Source organism: Puma concolor, chromosome A2 (assembly GCF_028749965.1).
Source record: "Puma concolor isolate L17-30 chromosome A2, mPumCon1.1.hap2, whole genome shotgun sequence".
Lineage (NCBI taxonomy): Eukaryota > Metazoa > Chordata > Mammalia > Carnivora > Felidae > Puma > Puma concolor.
In genome coordinates, this window is record NC_141668.1 from 19,290,600 (window position 1) to 19,309,838 (window position 19,239).

The window sequence follows — 19,239 nt, forward strand, 5'->3', positions numbered from 1 at the left end:
ATGTCACTTCTAAGGTAGTCCATTTAATTTTTGATGTGAGACCCTTTAGGGACCTCTTTTTCTCTCTACCATAGTAACTAACAATGTTTCTAGAGAGTAGCTTGCCAGCTGGGGGCCCCTAGTAAGGATGACAAAATGGTGGACTGGAAACCTCTGCCTATCCAGGGTTAGACAGAAAGCATGAGTATCAAACCCTTGTTTAAGTCATGGAGATTCTGAGTCCTGACCCCAGCATACCCTAGCTTGTCATGACTGCTGTAGCCTTGGTCAACACAGTCCATAATGAAAGTCGTCTTCTGACATTAGGTAGTACATATCTATGTTTCACGCAGGGGCTTACTCAACTTATATATCTTATTTTCCTTCTGTGACTTCTAATATAGCAATAGGGATAGGTAGGTTAATCAGAACCCTGTTTGCAGGTAGGGCCCCAGGGAGCAGAAGTGGCTCATTGGCCCCATAAGCCATAAAACTGCCACTAACAGTAGGAGTCTTCACCTATGATGTGTTCACTCATTTATACCAGGGATGACAAACTCAAATGCTTTGAAGAACCAAAGGGGAGTTGGTGGCCCATGGGAAAACGGAGAATGCATACATTAAGAGCATTCAAAATCAAGTTAAAAACAAAATCCATGCTGGGCAAGGGAAGCACATTTGCAGGTCTATATGGGTTTCAGTTTGGCACTTTGTGACCCCTGATTCATAGAGTCATTCATTAGGGTCAAGGGTGAACCCACAAATGAACCCATACAAAATTACAGTCCGCATGGAGAAGTTTATTTACTTAGCCCGTGGTTATATAGCATGTACTATGTACCAAGCACAGTTCTCAGAACTTTATAAATATCAATTTAAATCTTTCTAACAATCCATATTGTCTCCATTTTATAGACAAAAAGATAGGCCCAGAGAAGCTGAGTCATGTGTCCAAGGTCACAGAGCTAGTAAATGGTAGAGCTAGCCTGGCCCCAGAGTCTGTGCTTCTAATCACAGAACAATGCTCCATCTCAAAAGACCTGTAAATGGATAATACAAGGTAGACCATGGCAACAACCTTGAAGATGAAATGATCACGTGATTGACTGTACAAATGCCCCTCAGTAGGAGAGGTTTCCTGTCCAGAGGATTTGGCCTGCTCCACGTTAGGCAGGCTCACATTTGATGTTTATTAATGAAGTAAAAATGAATCTCCTGTTTATGTTCATTTGTGTTTTGGCAAACTGATTTATTACTTCATTTAAGTGGGGTTTGCTTCAGGAAATAAGTTGAATTCATTCTAAAGTCTTAAAAACTAAAACATAGTACTTCACACTTTGACTATTTCTTTGCTTTTTAAAATTTAATTAGACATGAAGGTCAGTCATCTAACTATCAGTTTGCATCGGTCTCAGGGCAGAGCCAAGTTTGTGGGATCTGAAGATTATTTGGGAGGCCTTCTTTAGTACTGGGGCGCCTGGGTGGCTCAGTTGGTTAAGCATCTGACCCTGGATTTCAGTTCAGGTCACGATCTCATGGTTCATAGGTTCGAGCCCTGTGTCGGGCTCTGCACTGACAGCATGGAGTCTGCTTGGGATTCTCTGTCTCCCTCTCTCTCTGCCTCTCTCTCGCTCTCAAAAAAAAAAAAGAAATAAACATTTAAAAAAGGAAGAGAATATTAAATGTAAAAAGTTCAGCAGGGGTCGTGGCAGAGACATGATCCCCGGGAGGGGCCCTGCCACTTCAGCTCCACTGGTTTCATGGCAAATCCACTTTGGGTTTCTCACCTCGGGTTCTTCTCAGCATTCCATCAAAATGTCACAGCACCTTAAGTTTATTCTTAATTTTCAATTGCTTTGAAACTACAATTATGTCCCCCTTAAAAGAAATGCTTCCTGAAAACCAGAATTGAAGAAACAAAGACTACCAGGAGCAGTTATACAATTATTCTTCGAAGCAGTTTGCAATAAAGTAGAATTACAGATACAGCCAGCACGTTGCTATGTGTTGCCTATAAACTGCATAATTAAGTATGATGGGTGGATGAGAGGGCAGAGAAATTTAAAATGTTATGACTCTTGGGGCGCCTGGGTGGCGCAGTCGGTTAAGCGTCCGACTTCAGCCAGGTCACGATCTCGCGGTCCGTGAGTTCGAGCCCCGCGTCCGGCTCTGGGCTGATGGCTCAGAGCCTGGAGCCTGTTTCCGATTCTGTGTCCCCCCCCGCCCCCTCTGCCCCTCCCCCGTTCATGCTCTGTCTCTCTCTGTCCCAAAAATAAATAAACGTTGAAAAAAAAAAATGTTATGACTCTTTGCCAAGATGAGGCCAACGAAAAACAAATAAAAGTATTGGAAATCCTAATGTACGTCAATGAACGTATTATTGGACTCACCAAATTGTCTATTGCATTGAATAAAAAAAAAATAGTCCAATTTATAGGAGAGAATGAAGGAATGCTAGAATTGCTAATGTAGCCCTATTCTAGCACCTGAGATGGAGAGTGTTCAATTCAATATACTATAGAAACAGTAAATTCATGAGTGACTGAAGATGTATGTTCGAGGAACGAGAAAAAGGACAGATGGTGCTAATGGTCATCACAAGCTCCCTCCCCCCAACCTTAAACCTCAACTTGCAACTGCATCTTTTATTTCTAAACCATTAGCCAGCATTCTGAGGGAGGTAATTAGATTGTCTCATTATAACAAATGTCTTTATGTTTATAAATTGTCTAAGTCTAGAGGGAATCAGATTCACAATTATGGGCATATCTACTTATGGGAGGAATTCTTAAGAACTTGGAGAAAATGCTTTTAGAAGAACTCCTTCCTTCAGTCCCACCCTACATTTGTAATCACTCCCTCTGGGTATGATAAACACACTTTCCCCAGACACAGGATGCCTCATTCCATGATATATCCTATTCGGTCATTAAATAACAGGACTCAATATTAATGTTGGCCTTCTCCATCCCTTTAAAACAAAGTGTTTTCAGCCAAAGATATTAAACTAGTCAACCGCTCTTTTCTCCTGTCAGAGAAACAGCCAGCATCCTGAAATCACAGCTCATTTGTACCACATTGGCGTGAATATTCAGACTCCATTTGTCTCCAGCTCTTAAAAGCTGGTGTTAGAGTGAATGACAGACATTTTGTTTTGAATTAGCAGAAAGGAGGAGGAAAAAAGGCCCAAGTAATAATTTTGGCCTAAAATATCTGTTTCAGGGAATGCAGCTCTGCCCTTTCCTTAGTGAAAGTCGATTTAAAAAAAATCTAGATTTAATTTGGCATTAAATTGGACCTGGGATAGAGAGAATGGTAGGAAGGAAACTTGTTTCAGATTTCCCCCCCTCAGACTGCGTGCTTGTTCTACTTAAATCCTATTGGAGTATGGCTGCACAGAGTGCAAGACGTTCACTACTTCGTGTTGTTAAACATCCCAAAGTAGAGTTCAGAAGCAGCTGAATCTGTGTCCTTGGACTGTAGAAATCCAATCATTCTTGGAGCCTCAGGTAAGCCTCAGGACTTTTGCTTATTTCCATTGAAAACTATTAAATAGCACAATCATTCTTTATCTCTTTATTCATGACTATTAGACAATAGTCTGGAGACGAGTTCTAGAAGAACCTTTCTTCTAGAAAGTACTCCTGGCACCACTGTCTATTTTTCTCCCTTGCCCTCTGTGGCCCTCATCTTGGCTTGTCCACCCTGGCCCAAGCTCCTCTGTCAATAGCTGTGCTAGGCAGGAATATGTGCTTCCACAGAGGCACCTCTTAAAGCCAGGTGCAATTCTCTGACCAGGAAAACTCCATCATTTGGCCAAAGTTACAAAATCCGCATATGGTGATGCTGGAATGTCCTCTTACCCTTCCTAACATGAAGGTTTCCAGAACGTTGATGAGACTATGGGAATCTGTGTTCCTCCTGTTCCCTCAATCCCTAACCAAACTTGGGCTCACTGCATATTTTCATCCTATACCATATGACAAGGACTTGAGTGTGGGCTCTTGAAGGTGAGACTCTTGAGGAAGGAGTGGATTCAAGCCATTTTCACATATGAGGCTGGTTCTACAACCCCTACCAGAAATCTAGAGAGAGGATTCTTAGTGTAAGAAAGACTCCTTCAGATCCTGTGATAGCAAGTTTGGGCACACTTGAACTAAAAAAGAGACTGAGCACTTTATTAAAGGTGTCCAGGGAGACTTGTTCTGTAAAACTCAAGAAAAGAGGAAGAAAAAAACTTCTCTTTCCACTCCATCTGGAGCTTCAACTGACTCCAAAAATATTGGCCCACTGTGGTTATAAAATCTCCCATTTATGCTTTTCTTAAACAAGGGCAAAGACTTACAACTCAAAGCACTTCTTTTACATGCTCATAGGAAAATCATCTTTCTCTCCAAACCTTGTAGCTGACTGAAATTAATGAAACACAGTTGAGAGGCACCTATGCTGGCCACTGGCCACCATTCATTTGGAACACCCCATCTAGGCCATTCATGGATTGTAGAGCCATTTTCTCTTGACTACAAAATTTCTCCTTTCTCATCTTAGGTAAATAGCAATTTGAGTAAAAATCACTGGGGCAAACCATAAGAGACTCTTGGATACTGAGAACAAACTGAGGGTTGATAGGGGTTGGGGGGAGGGGAAAGTGGGTGATGGGCATTGAGGAGGGCACTTGTTGGGGTAAGCACTGGGTGCTGTATGCAAACCAATTTGACAATAAATTATATTATTTAAAAAATCACTGTCAGGCGTCACTGACACTTTAGGCAGCTGCATAAAAATTGGCATATTTTCCGCTACTCAAAGAACACCAAGACAGAAGTGTGGAAGTGGGTAGATGAAGAAAGCTGGCATCTCACAGTTAACTAGAGAAAATGGGTGGGGTTTGTAGAGAAGGAGGAAGTTTCCAGAACTCAGATGGTCTCTTCCACTGTTACCAGACAATCCAAGGAAAGATCAAGGTTCTGCTAAAGAAAGAGAACTAAGAGAGAAGGAGAGAAAAAGAAAAAAAAAAAATTGCAAAAAGAGAATCTAAAGGAAGAAAAGTAATACTTCAGAAAATAAAATAAATGGATAAATATTTTTCCTTCTTTTATTTGTCACAGAAATCAGGCAAAACTAAGGAAACTAGTGCTGGGATAAACATGGCCTCATTAGAAATGACATTTCTGGTGGGACCCAGAGAGAAGATTGCTATGGCTGTCATGACCCATGGCCCCTCCATACTCTACCAGCTTCCATTCTGGCCTGGCTGCAAAACCCTAAAATATTGCCAAAGCCTCCTGGAGGGCATAGGTAGAGTGGGGAAACCAGTAGGGATCAACATACTAAAGAAGGAGTTCAGTGCAAAGGATGTACATTCCCCTCTACTGAGCCCTTTACTGACTGTCTAGACAAGATAATGTTCAATGGCACCAGTCTCTGAGAAAGATCTACCTTCTGTCTCTTTGGAGACAGGCTCCCCTACTGTCCAGTCTGATCAGCTCTGATTGGCTGATGAAGAAAATGGCTCCAAAGGAAGGTGTTGATGTATGAGGCCCCCTTGGCAGAAACTTAGGGAGTCAAACCTATGCTCATGGGTGCAGTTTATTAGATGGGACAAGCCCCACGGGAATGGTTTGGGGGCATATCCCCAAAGGAAAGGACACAAGAAGAAATAAAATAGGGCCAAATAAATGAGAGAGAAAAAGAAAGACATACACATGAGTTAATATACCTGTTCTTTTGTTTAAAAAAATTTTTTTTTAACATTTACTTATTTTTGAGATGGAGAGAGACAGAGAATGAACAGGGGAGGGGCAGAGAGAGAGGGAGACACAGAATCTGAAACAGGCTCCAGGCTCTGAGCTGTCAGCACAGAGCCCGACGTGGGGCTCGAACTCATGGACCGCGAGATCGTGACCTGAGCCGAAGTCGGATGCTTAACCAACCAAGCCACCCAGGCACCCCAATATACCTGTTCTTACAAACCCTCATTAAGAGTAGCATGTAGATTTCTTTATCATGGGAGGATTCCTCTGTTATTTACCAGGAAAACCTTCTACACACCAATTTCTGGTGGCATTTTGGAAACACTGCTCCTCTCTCTCCACACAATCTCTCTGGATGACCTCATCCACTGCCATGGTTCTAATTCCTAAGTAAAGATTATGACTGAAAACATCTCTGTCTCCAGCTCTCACCTGAGCTTCAGGTGGACTATACCCTTGATGTCCCTTAAGTCCTCACACTCAGTATATCCCCATCGAAGCTCATCGGCCTTCCCTCTTGTCTCCTGGAACAACGTTCTCATGGAAGAGTGATGGGATCTGGGGCAGGCTCATGCTATTTATTGTCTCCTACCTTTTTGAGGAGAGAGGTAATTCTCCTGATGTCAGCTAATCATATTTTTCTTTCAGCCCCTCTCCTGTCTTGACTTATTTCTACCTGTTGTGGTAAAGGGCAGCAAATGTGGTAAAGGGCACTAATAATCATCACTGGGAGATAGTCTTAAAGCAAATAAATTATAGGTTCAGAAGTTACATCTAATCATCTATTCACTCATTCATTCATTCATTCATTCAATATTATTAAATGTCTATTATATACACAACTTCTCCTGCTGTGAGAGATGTAAAAGCCACACTCTTCAATTTCAAAAATTGCACAATGTCATTGGACAATGAGAGCCGCACAATAAAGGGCTATAACACATCACAGAATAACCAGTGTTCTGAAAGTGATGTCAATGCAGAGGAAGTTCAGGAGAGAGGAATCTGAGGGAAGTGCATCTGCAATAAACTAAAAATCAGCATGTTAGAAACACATGATGATGGGCTGGTATGGATTGAATTGTGTTTCCCCAAATTTATATGTTCAAGTCCTAACCCCCAGTCCTTCAGAACGTAACCGTGTTTGAAGATCAAGTTTTTAAAGAGGTGATTAACTTCAGGTGAGGCGATTAGGTGGGTCCTAATCTGATAGGACTGGTGTCCCTGTCAGAAAAGGAGATGTTGGACACCTGGAGAGAGACACCAAACACGTGTGCACACTGCAGGCTGGCATGTGAAGACACGGGGAGAAGACTGCTATCTGCAAGCCAAGTAGAGAGGCTTCAGAAGAAACCAAACCTGCTGACATCTCACCAGAACTGTGAGGAAATTTCTGTTGTTTAGGCCACCTGGTCTGTGATAACTTGTTATGGCAACCGGAGCAAACTAATACAGGCTGCAACAGATAGAATCAGAAAACAATTGCCTGAGAACCACACTGAATTCCCAAAAAACTTTCCCTCCTACTGGTGCCACCCTGGGCAAAACTGTGAACAAGTGAAGTTTCCCTTACTTTCTCCAGCCTCCACCTTCTGCAATTCCCCAGTAACCTTTCTGCCTGTGGAACTTCTCCTCCCAGCTGAGGAGGGTTCATGGGAAGTGACTGGCACTTACTGCCCCTGAAATCACCAGTGTCTGTGCAAAGGTGAGCTTATTCACTGGGGAAGACTGACTCATGACCTCTCTGTCCCCTCAAGTCAACAGCATTCTTTGCAGGAAGTGAGGACTTCATTACTGATCTGGGACTGTTTTGCTTAAGATACATATGCAGGAAAAAAATAAAGCAAAAAATCAAATTATAATTTTTTAACATTTATTTATTTTTGAGAGAGAGAGAGAGAGAGCAAGCACAAGCGGGGAGGGGCAGAGAGAGAGGAAGACACAGAATCGGAAGCAGACTCCAGGCTCTGAGCTGTCAGCATAGAGCCCAACGTGGGGCTCAATCTCACAAGCCTTCGAGCCGTGAGACCATGGCCTGAGCTGAAAAGTCAGCCACCCAACCAACTGAGCCACCCACGTGTCCCGCAAAAAAATCAAATTATAAAGCAGAAAAAATTCTTTCCAAATCTGACAGATGAATTGGTATATAAACCATGAGGACTACAGCAGAAAAGACTGGCTTCTCACAATGCATCTTTAGGTGCCAGAATTTAGAAAATCAGGCAGAGAAGCTAGGAGCAGAGCCTCCCCATCCCCGTCAATCACATAAATGCTACTCACAGGTAAATGATCAGATGTCTACTTCTGAGCCTTCCAGTTGATCACCAATCCCTGCAGAATTTGGTTGAAGGATCTCCAAACGTTTTAATGACACCTGGTATAAAAGCAGGATGAAGTAGAATGAATTTTAGTTAATGTAGACCACATATTTAAAATATCATTTCTTCCTCAGGTACTATTATGAGTTAGGACCTTAAAGGGGAAATAAAGCATAGACAGAAATGGGTACTGTGCACTTGTATGTTAAAGAATATGAATACAATTATTCCAGAGTCAACCCCTAACTTATTCTAGATAATGGGGTAGAGAAGGTGGTATAGTAAATACAAAACAGGGAATACTACAAACGCCAATAATCAGAGACAAAGGCTTTAGAACACAGTCAAGGACACCCCTTCTCCAAACCCGACCTTCAATCCTTCTAAGCTTCAGACTCTCAAGAACCTTTCTCCACAGTCTTCTGCTGGTGATGGTCAGGAACTTGACTAATCAGTAGAAGAAGAAGGTCTGGAGGATTACAGACAATTATAGAAATGTACTAGTAGATAATCTAGAGTTAACCCGCACTTGAAACACATTAGTAAATAGTAAACATTAGAAAGACCACAGAAATGGCAACTGTGACAGTAAATCACCGTCACACCCCTAAGCCTGCCCCCAACATGATGCAACAAGGGCTTCTAATGAGTATGAAATGCAACTTTGGGCTTTTAATGTTTGCCTTTAATGGAGCAGAGTAATAGGTCTCAAGTGGACCTTAAGAATATAGCTTTGCCTTCCTCCAACCCCACCCTCTGCCACTTGGCATTGGAAGAAAACAGAAGCTCACAGAGGTTAAGGGACTGGCTTGGAATCTCACTGCTAGAAACTAGACTTGGATTCCTAGATTCTCATTTCAGCTTTCACAAGTAAAAAACAAAACAAAAACCTGCTTAGTGTGTTACTTAAAGTTTGTGTCCATCTGAGGAAGGCTGTTTTGCAAACTAGGAGTCAGGGAACCTTGAGGGCTCACAAATTCATCAGCAAACCCAGGAGCCATCCCTCCCCCCCCCCCCTTCTTCTTTCCTTTTTCTTCCTCTTCCTCTTCCTCCTCTCCTTCTCCTTCTCCTTCTTTTTTTTAATTCAAGTTAGTTAACATATAATGTAGTACTGGTTCCAGGAGTAGAAGTTAGTGATTTATCACTTACATATAACACCCAGGGCTCACCCCAACAAGTGCTGTCCTTCCTGCCCATCACCCATTTCCTTAACCTTGAGCAGCCACTCAGGCCATCTCTAGCTCCTCTCCCTCAACCTCCACCACCTCTTCCTAGGGGTCTCGGGTCCTGAGTGCAAACATCTACTTCGTATTGCCATACATTTAAAGTACCTTGCTCAGCATTCTGGGATGTGGGCCCTCATCTTAAGCAGACTAAAATCCAGTTAGAGGCTAACATCCAGTTGGGACTAAAATATATAATTACACTTCTGGGTTACAAAGCCAGAAAATGACAAGAGCTCCCAATCCCATTTAAATTCCTTTTCTTCTATTGTGGGTCCAAGTTTGGAGGGTCTTTTCTATAAATCTGAAGAGAAGGGGATGATGAAATGCTGAGGCATTTCCTCGCTGGAAAGATTGCCTGAGCCTGCTTCATAATCTGGTTCCTCACAGCTCCTGGTCCCCTCCCAGCATGCAGTAGAATATCAAGAAATGACTGCTGAATGAATGAATGGAATCCATGGGTGAGTTTCCTGAAACTATAGGCCAAATTTTGTGCATATTAACTTTCATTACCTTTTAAGGCAGTCTCCATTTTTCCTCCCCCCAGAGTGAGAACCAGTTGCTAAATAATTAGCAGAGTCCTTGAGGATGGAATTTAGATGAGAATCAATGACAAAGAGTGCTCCCATAAGCAAATTTATACACAAACATGGCTGGAGAACCTCTATGTGCCAGGAACACATCGAGGATATGAGAAAGAACAAACAGCTGTGGTACTTGGCCTTATGGTACCTATCGTGTAGTGAATCCCTAGAAGAGGTTTCTCAGACTGATTGCACGTCAAAATTTTCAGGCATGGAGGCTTTTAACATAGATATGGGACACTCCAGAGAGGTGTCCAGGAATCTGCACCTTAAAAAAGCCTACACTTGGAATGTGACGTAGATTATAGTACCCTCCCCACAGAGGCCTCCCATCCTTGACCCTCAGGCTTCAACAAAGACATCAGAGACTAGAAAAAGGCAAGAGTTACTTGCCAGGATTATAACTGAACATACTGAGAGATATTTAAATTGGTAGAGAAAATAATTCACAGTATCTTCCCCAAACCTTCTTGCAGGGTCAGTATTTATTTGCCCAGTTTTCCTTTCTGCCCTTTCAATTCTGTCAGTATTTCTATTTGTTTAATTAATTAATTTTTAATTTAAATTTTAGTTAGTTAATATACAGCACAATATTCGTTTCAGAAGAAGAATCCGGTGATTCATCACTTACATACTACACCCAGTGCTCATCACAAGTGCCCTCCTTAGTACCCATCGCCCTTCTAGCCTATCCCCTACCCACATTCCTCCATCAACCCTCAGTTTGCTCTCTATCATTAAGAGTCTCTTGTGGTTTGTTTTCCTTTCTTCTCTTTTTATTTTTGAATTTAGGAATGAATATAGGAAAAATAGAGAAAGAAAATGCTATCAGTGGGATTTTTTTTTTTTTTTTTTTTTTTTTTTTTTGGTTTATAGTATCTGGGTCTATGTTCATGAACTATCTTGTTAATGAGACAAAGAGAAAAGAAAGGCTTTCAAGAGGAACCATAGAGAGAATGGCGAAGTGAATGAAAGTAGAGTTTGTCTTCTGATATACTTTGCTTTCTATTTTCCAATTTAGAATCCAAGGGCCGCAACACTGATGAAGCTCTTACTCTCTATTTTAAGATCTTTTTCTACCTTCAGTTACTTTGCAACTTCAAATAGATTCCTGGGTGAACGAGTACTCACTGGATCCCTTTAAGCTTTTAATTCAGTGCCTAACACATGTATGCTGGCTGGCCTGGCTCAGAGGCAGCTGCCAAAATTCTCTGCAGGCAAATCTGATTCTAGACTGGATGGTAAAGAAGGAAAAGACCTGAGATGAAGGAAGAGGGGAAGGAAGAGAGAACAGGGTTGTGTTAAGCAAGTGAGCCTGTCTTCCTTCCACAACCCCTTTTCTAGTCAGTGGTGAACGGTCAGGTCCCATTTACTGCTCTTTTGATTGAACCGTCTGCTCAGGCATGTGGGGACATTAGCGTTTTATATGAACGCATGTGCTATGGGAGAATCAAGGTGTAACAAAAAGAAAGGAGAAATTTATCTCCTCTCAATCAGACTTGTAGTCCTCCAAGAGTAGTGATTTTCTTAAAAACTTCAAAAACTAGCTAAAGCCATTCAGTAGCATGAGAAACAGAAACTAGCACCTTCCTAGGTTACACAAATGAAAAAGCATCGCCAGTACATATTTGCAAAAAGTGATTACAATTCTACCTTAAAATTCCTACCACAAGTATTCACAGAAAGATGCCATTTTCCAAAAGGATACCAAAAGGGAGGGTCTAAAATGTTAATTTATCATAACAGTAGTTATTGCAAAGGTTAAATTAGGGATCTTTTATAAAAAATGAATAACTTTGTATAGCCTTTAAGAATGAGGTTTTAATTAATTTAAAATTTTACCTTTAAAATGTGGTTGAATTAGTACCCCTTGATTTTAACATTAACATTAATATTAATATTTATATTTAAAAATCTCCCATGACTTTTATAATATGCTCTGCTTTCATTATGGACATATAAATACTTTGGTTTTTTTTCTCTTTTTGTTTTAAAGTTTATTTTGAGAGAGAGAGAGAACACATGTGTGCAAGCAGGGGAGGGGCAGAGAGAGAGAGAGAGAGAGAGAGAGAGAGAGAGAGAGAGAGAAAATCCCAAGTAGGGATTTTCTGCACTGTCAGGGCAGAGCCCGATGTGGGGATTGAACTCACGATCCGTGAGATCACGACCTGAACCGAAATCAAGAGTTGGACGCTTAACCGACTGAGTCACCCAGGCGCCTCATAAATACTACATATTAAGGACTCTTAGTGCCAGGCCTTGTGCCAAGCACATGGTACACATCTATCTCATCTGATTGCTATAGCACCCTAGTGAGGTATGTATTCTTATCTTAGGGTAAGCACTGAGAAGTTCGTTTTATTTAAGTCATTTGCCTCCGTTCACTCAGCTAGTAAGAAGTGAAGCAAGTATTCAAACTCAAGGGCTGACCCAGCCTGATGGGTGTATTGGAAGGATACATGCCCACATTCACTTATTCACTGAGTGGGTACTCTGAGCCACACAGAGATGAACAAGGGCTGCTTTCACAGAGCTGGTGTTCTTGTGTAGTAGGAACAACACAGGTGTTTCTGATAATGAGTAAATAAAACAGCATGCTGTGACAGAGGGCCACCAGAAGGTCACTGGAGGCCGCATAGTGAGAGATGGTCTCTCCAAAAAGAAGACATCTAGGCTGAAAATACATTTCTAGGAGGGAACAGCCCATGTGAAGATCTAGGGAAAGAGTGTTCCAGGAGGATCCCTTGAGAATCCCAGCATGAGATGGAGGCTTTTGTAAGTTCTGTGTGCTCTGTGATCATGAAACTCTTTCAAGTTATTTGCCCCCTATGGGACTCAGGCTTTATCTCTGTTGGCAGAGTATACAATGTTGAAAGATGTGCTGAATGAGGACTTACCAAAAATGATCCTCTAAGCGCTGCCTTTGTTGGAAATCATGACGGTGGCAGTGGTGCTGGTGATCTGTCCCTACCCAGAGAAGAGTGCCAGGGATGCACATGGTCCCCTTTGCATTCAGTGCCCAGAGTGACAGAGGTACCCTTGTACCCCCTTTCACTTGGTAAGCTTGAAGAGAGTTTCTTTCTGTGGGTTTATGTGAGCTCCTTTCAGTCTTGTGCATTGGAGGCGAAGGCCGAATATTTCTTAATAATAAAAGAATGAAAAGCTATGGGACAGAATCCTTGGAATGGGAAAGGAATGGTAAGTAGCTATTTCAGTCTTAGTTGGCAGGAAGTCACATAATTTGTGGGGATGGAAATTAAAATAAAATATTTAAAAATAGATCTATGGGTTTTAGTCAGAATGAGCCAGTAACAATAAAACATCACTAATTGTCTCTTGTGAATTGTCTCTCTTTTTCATTTATAGTTGAATATGGGAGCTAGGAGTATTTTAGAAGGGAAGAGATATGTGATCTTAGGGAATTTAGTCACTTAAATAAATACTAATGAGTGAACTGACCTTGACCAAGTCATTTAACCACATTAGGCCCCTCAATTCCTTCATCTGCAACATGAATTTTCGGGAATGGAGTTTTAAGTTCCCCCCAATTCAGATGGTTTGTATGTACTTCTATGATCTTCCAAGGGGAAAAAATGTCTTGTGTATGTCTCAGTATCTGTGAATGACATTGTTATGATTGTGAATAAAACAAGCTCAACTGAGCTCACCCTTTTCAGCATCAAACAGGCTGCTCCAAGAAGCGTATTGCTTTGCAGAGACCACAGACACTCCTACCACTTCCCCAACATTTCTAGGAGATGAGTGTATTTTATAGCTCCAAGAGAAATAATAATATATTGTAAAATAATATCTATCATTTATTGAAGGTCTACTATGTGCAAGGTACTTGATATCTGTTACCTCATGTGATCTTCAAAAGTAAACTGTGAAACTGGCTGTTTTTATTATCCCCACTTGAAAGCAAGGAAACAGATCCAGAATCACTATCATGTAGTCAGTAAGTAGCAGAGTTGGAATTACAACCCAGATTTGGTGGACTCCAAAGCTCTTCCCATGACCAAAAAATTGGAGGAGTCATAGTCGCCAACAATGACATTTCTTCTACTCTTTTGAGAAAAGCACCTGGGGATATAATCTCAGTAGGACCCTTGGAGAATTCATCCATGAAGAGGGGGCAGACTGAAGGTCCATGGAGTGATACAAACTCATCTCAGCCCTAATTAAACTAAAGTGAACTTCCCAATCTATCAAACTACCAGAACATGGGTAACCCTCTCTGGAGGAAAGCAATATCATCCAGGACTTCAACTGGATATGCATATGGAAAAAACGAAAACTAAGTCTTGACTTCTGTTTAACACCATATCCTCCACCCCCAAAAGTTCCAGATTGAGTGTGGATCTCAATGTAAAAGCTGATACATATAAGCTTTCAGAAAAAAAGTAGAAGATACATCATGTTCTTGAGACAGGTAAAGATTTTGTAAATCACTAACCATAAAGAAATAAAATTGATAAATTTCACATTGAAATTAAGAACCATAAAGAGAGTGAAAAAATTAGCATTACATATATCTGACAAAGGACTTGTATCCAGAATATATAAAGAATTCCCATAAACCAAGAAGAAAAAGATAGATGACCTATTATTAAAAGGGTAAAGACTTTGATAGGCACTTCACAAAAGAGGATACTAAAATGGCCAATAAGTATATGAAAAAGTGCTCAATCTTATTAATCGTTAGAAAGATTCCAAGTAAAACCACACACCATTAGAATGGCTAAAACTTAAAAGACTGACAATTCAAAGTGTTAATGAGCAACTGAACTCTCATGCACAGCTGTGGGAATGTAAACTGGCAGTCACTTAGGAAAATTATTTGACAGTTTCAGCTGCTGAAATGGAATATTTGTATATCCTGTGACCCAGATATCTTACTCCTAGGTATGTACACAACAAATATCCATGCAAATATTCATCAGAAGACATGAATTAGAACAGAATGCTCATAGCAGCACTTTTCATAATAGCTACAAACAGGAAATCACTTCAATGCCTACCAATAGTAAAGTGGATAAGTTGTGGCAGGCAAGCAATGGAATATTGTGCAACAGTTAGAATGATCTAAGTATTGCTCAGGCAATGAATCTCAGAAACATAATGTTAAACAACAGAAGTGAGACACACACACACACACACACACACACACACACAGAGAGAGAGAGAGAGAGAGAGAGAGAGAGAGAGAGAGAGAGAGAGAGAAAGATTCCATTAATATAAACTTTAAAAACCAACAAAACTAATACTTAGTGTAAGCAATCAGAATAATGGTTACCCTGGGGCAGTGGGGGTAAGGGGAGGAGGCTGACTGTAAAAGGAAGCACAAGGGGGGGCTTCTGGGGTGCTAGTAATGTTCTGTTTCTTGATCTTGGAGGGGACTACACCATTATGTTCATTTTGTGAAAATTCATCATGCTGCACAATTATGATTTGTACACTTTTCTGTATGTTATACCTCAAATAAAGATTATTTTTACAACATGTGGAGAGAAAAAGATGAAGCCTCAGCCGGAAAAGACGACAACTAATGGGGATTTATGAGCTCAAAATATATAAAACCATGAAAGTTTGGTATTTCTGGCCATATATTATACCAGTAGGGAAATAAAATGATAAAAAGAAAGACAAACAATGAGAGAAAACAAGAAGGCAATACAAATCAATGTACTCTGCAGGGGGAAAACTGTATTTGGGAAGGCTGGGATCAATTTGGCCAGTTATTTCTAAATTAAAAGTCAACACTGGATTATTTACCAATGACTTAGTGAACTTTCCATAAGATATATTTTGGCTTACTATATCTTAGAAGGGAAAGTTTGAATGTTTTTGCAAGTGGCCCATACCAAAGCAATTCAAATACAGGGACTATTTATCATCTTAAGATGTGGTGAAACTTCATGTCCATTCAGTCCCTTGCTCACTAACCGCACTGTTTCTTCCCTTCCCTTTCAACTACCCACCTTCCCAAATCTATAGCCAATGGCGCACATGTGCATCAGGCTCTTGCACAAGGTTTCCTCTTTACTTGTTTAAATTGTATGTTTTCATTTAAGTTTTTGCCTGTGTATATTGCATATTTGTCCATAGTATGCTTGTATTTCAGTGTAAATTTTTAGGTCTGTAGGAGAGTCTCTTGGTTTTAATGAGATACATTTTTCATGTTACTATGCAATTGTGCATATGGATGTATCTATATACTTGTATAAATTAGTGGATAAGAGAGACAAGATGCATTAGTAGGGTATCATGTTAGAAATTTATTTAGCCAAGCAGGTTAAATCAAGCAAGAAAACTAAGGAAATTACTCTTATAATTCAAGAAAAAGTCAATTATTCAATGAAAGTAAGAGTTCCCTTGGCATTCTGCAATGGGTTCACTGCATTGTTGACAAAACTTTAAACTATTCAGTTGGGTTGGACATTGGTTGTTCCCTTGAAAGCAGCATGGAATTGTGAGAGAAGACAGGCTGTGGGGTCATAATAGAGGTATGACCTTAAGGAAATTCTTTGTTGGATATCAGTTACTTACTTTAAAATAAGAATGATTAGAAATAATAAGTGTTGGCAAGGATGTAGAGAAAAAGGAATCCTTGCACGCTGTTGGTGGGAATATAAATTGGTACCGCCACTATGGGAAACAGTATGGAGGTTCCTCAAAAAGTTAAAAATAGAAATACCACATAATCCAATAATTCCACTATTGGGTATTTACCCAAAGAAAACAAAAACACTAATTTGAAAAGATATATGCACCCCTCTGCCCTATATTCATTACAGCACTGCTTAAGATAGCCAAGATATGAAAGCAATCTAAGTGTCCATCAATAGATGAGGAAATTTGGTATGCAAACACACACACACACACACACACACACACACACACACACACACACACACACACTGAAATATTATGCAGCCATAAAAAAGGATGAGATCATGCCATTTGAGACAAAATGGATGAATCTAGAGGGTATGATGCTAAGTGAAATAAGATAGACTGAGAAAGACAAATACCATATGCTTCTGCTCATAAGTGGAATCTAAAGAACAAACAAACAAATGAATAAACAAACAAAAAGCTGAATCAGACCTATAAATTCAGAGGACAAACTGATGGTTGCCAGAGGGAAAGAGATGGGAGGTTGGGCAAAATGGGTGAAGGGGAAAGGGATATACAGGCTTCTAGTTATGGAATGAGTAACTCATGGGAATAAAAGGCACAGCATAAGGAATACAGTCAATGATCTTGTAGTAGGGATGTAATGAGACAGATGATAGCTACACTCGTGGTGAACATAGATAATGTATAAGCTTTTCAAATCACTAAGTTGTACAGCTGAAACTAATTTAACAGTGTGTGTCACCTATATGCAAAAAAAGGAAAGAAAAGGAGGGTTTTCCTCTTCTGTGTCCTTATACACTTTTGCTAATGCCACAATGATGGACTGTCATTGTATACGGATGGGCTTCTTGGTGGCAAGGACACAGTCTTATTGCTAATTCTATCCCAGTCATTTTGCATATTCCATGGCATATATCATATGCTCTGTAAAAGTTTCCTGGGTGGGTGAGTGAATAAATGAATGAACTCGCATATAATGAGCCTATTATTGAACTTAGAATGCTACAGGCCCCAAGTGAACTTACCTCCTTTCTTCTCCTCCTTTGTTTATTTAGCCAGAATGAATCAAATAAACCCTCAGTTTATTTCTATATTATCAGGGGGCCAGGACTAACAAAGGTAGCAGGGAAATTTTGTTGAATTTCTCTTAAAATTTCAAGGAACACAAAGGATACAGCTTAGATATATGTTCTCAGAGGAGCCAATTTTGTACAACTATGAAGAAGAAAAAATATTTCTTAATGGAACGGAACAAGATTACAAAATAGTATGAAGGGAGGGCCTTGATGTCTTTAAACAGTGTCTGTTTGCTGCAGTCTTTCCTATTTTTTTTTTTTTGAACAATTAATGAATGAAGAATAATCCATGATGCTATTTGTACTGGCCAAAATCTTTCAACTGCTAATAAAAGAATGAGACTGGATTTTTACAGGCAAGAGAATTCCTGATTGGAGAAGCAATAAGAATGTATCCATGGCAGGGTGAAGGTCAGATGTTTATTTTTAAGCTTTATGAATAATTCTCTACTTGTCTGAAGCAAATCGGAAAGAGAAAGTCATTTATGGCAGTATGAAGAAAGTTCTGGACTTCTCATGGGAAAGTAGCTGACGTCAGTGTTTGATAAGCTTCCTGTGGCCACAAACATATGAGACATTGACTCCTGAGAAAAATGTAAATCTTTCTCTTTACAGAATCATGGTGTGCCTGCAGCTGGAACTTGGTAGAACTATCATGCATTAAGAGAGACCTGATGCAGATATTAAAAATTCCAAAGACTGTGGAGAGACAGTGGCTGGCAGGAGTGTTTCTGTTGTTGTCGCCATCACCATCAGCATCACCAACACCATCATCACTATTATCATTATCATTATCAACAAGCACTGATGTGTATTGCATTTGCAATGCACTATGTTAAATGTTTGGGCTCCAGTGAATGATAAGAAACAGTGCACCTAACTTTTATGGATATTTAATTTTCCAATAAAGGCAGCCTTCCTGGCCCTATTCTGTCCATGTGTCCATGTATGGCTCCTTTGCTTTTTAAATTGAGAATCTATTATTTATCAAGTATCATTTTATTTTACTTTAAAAATAGTAATGTTTTTAAGGTAGAGTATGCATACTGTACAATTCACCCATTTCGAGTGTACAATTTGTTTTTAGTGTATTCAGAGTTGAGCAACCAGCACCAAGATCAATATAGAACATTTTCATCACCCAAAAAGAAACCCTATACCCTGTAGCCATCACCCTCCTCTCAGTCTCCCCTATCTCCCCAGGCCTAAGCACCTACTAGTCTATACTCTGTCTCTAATAGAGCTCTCCATTCTGAACATTTCATATGAATGGAATCATATAATATGTGGTCTTTAGTGACTAAATTCTTTTACTTAGCACAATGTTTTCAAAGTTCATCCATATGGTGGCAGGTATTAGTACTTCATTAACTTTATGACCAAATAATATTCCACTGTATGGATATATCACATTTTGCTTATCAATTCATCCCTTGATGGACATTTGGGTTGTTTCCATCTTTTGGCTTTTATGAATAATGCTACTACTAACATTTGTGTACAAGTTTTTGTGTGGACATATTTTTTCATCTCTCTTGGATATATATACCTAGGAATGGCATTGCAGGGTCATATGGTAATTCTATCGTGTGAGGGACTGTAGGACATTTTTTCAAAGTAGCTGCACCATTTTTATCTTTTCACCAGCAGTGTATGAGGGCTCT

The 19,239-nt window shown here is 40.1% G+C and overlaps 1 protein-coding gene across 8 annotated transcripts in view; it reads right to left on the reverse strand.

Moving 5' to 3' along the window:
- The window catches only part of CALD1 (caldesmon 1), a 190,335-nt gene that overhangs the window by 117,786 nt on the left and 53,310 nt on the right, over window positions 1–19,239 (reverse strand). For all 8 annotated transcript variants that reach the window (XM_086689637.1, XM_086689630.1, XM_086689623.1 and 5 more), the window contains one exon: window positions 8,013–8,106. The gene's annotated coding sequence lies outside the window, so the exon portion shown is untranslated. The remainder of the gene's footprint in view (window positions 1–8,012; window positions 8,107–19,239) is intronic.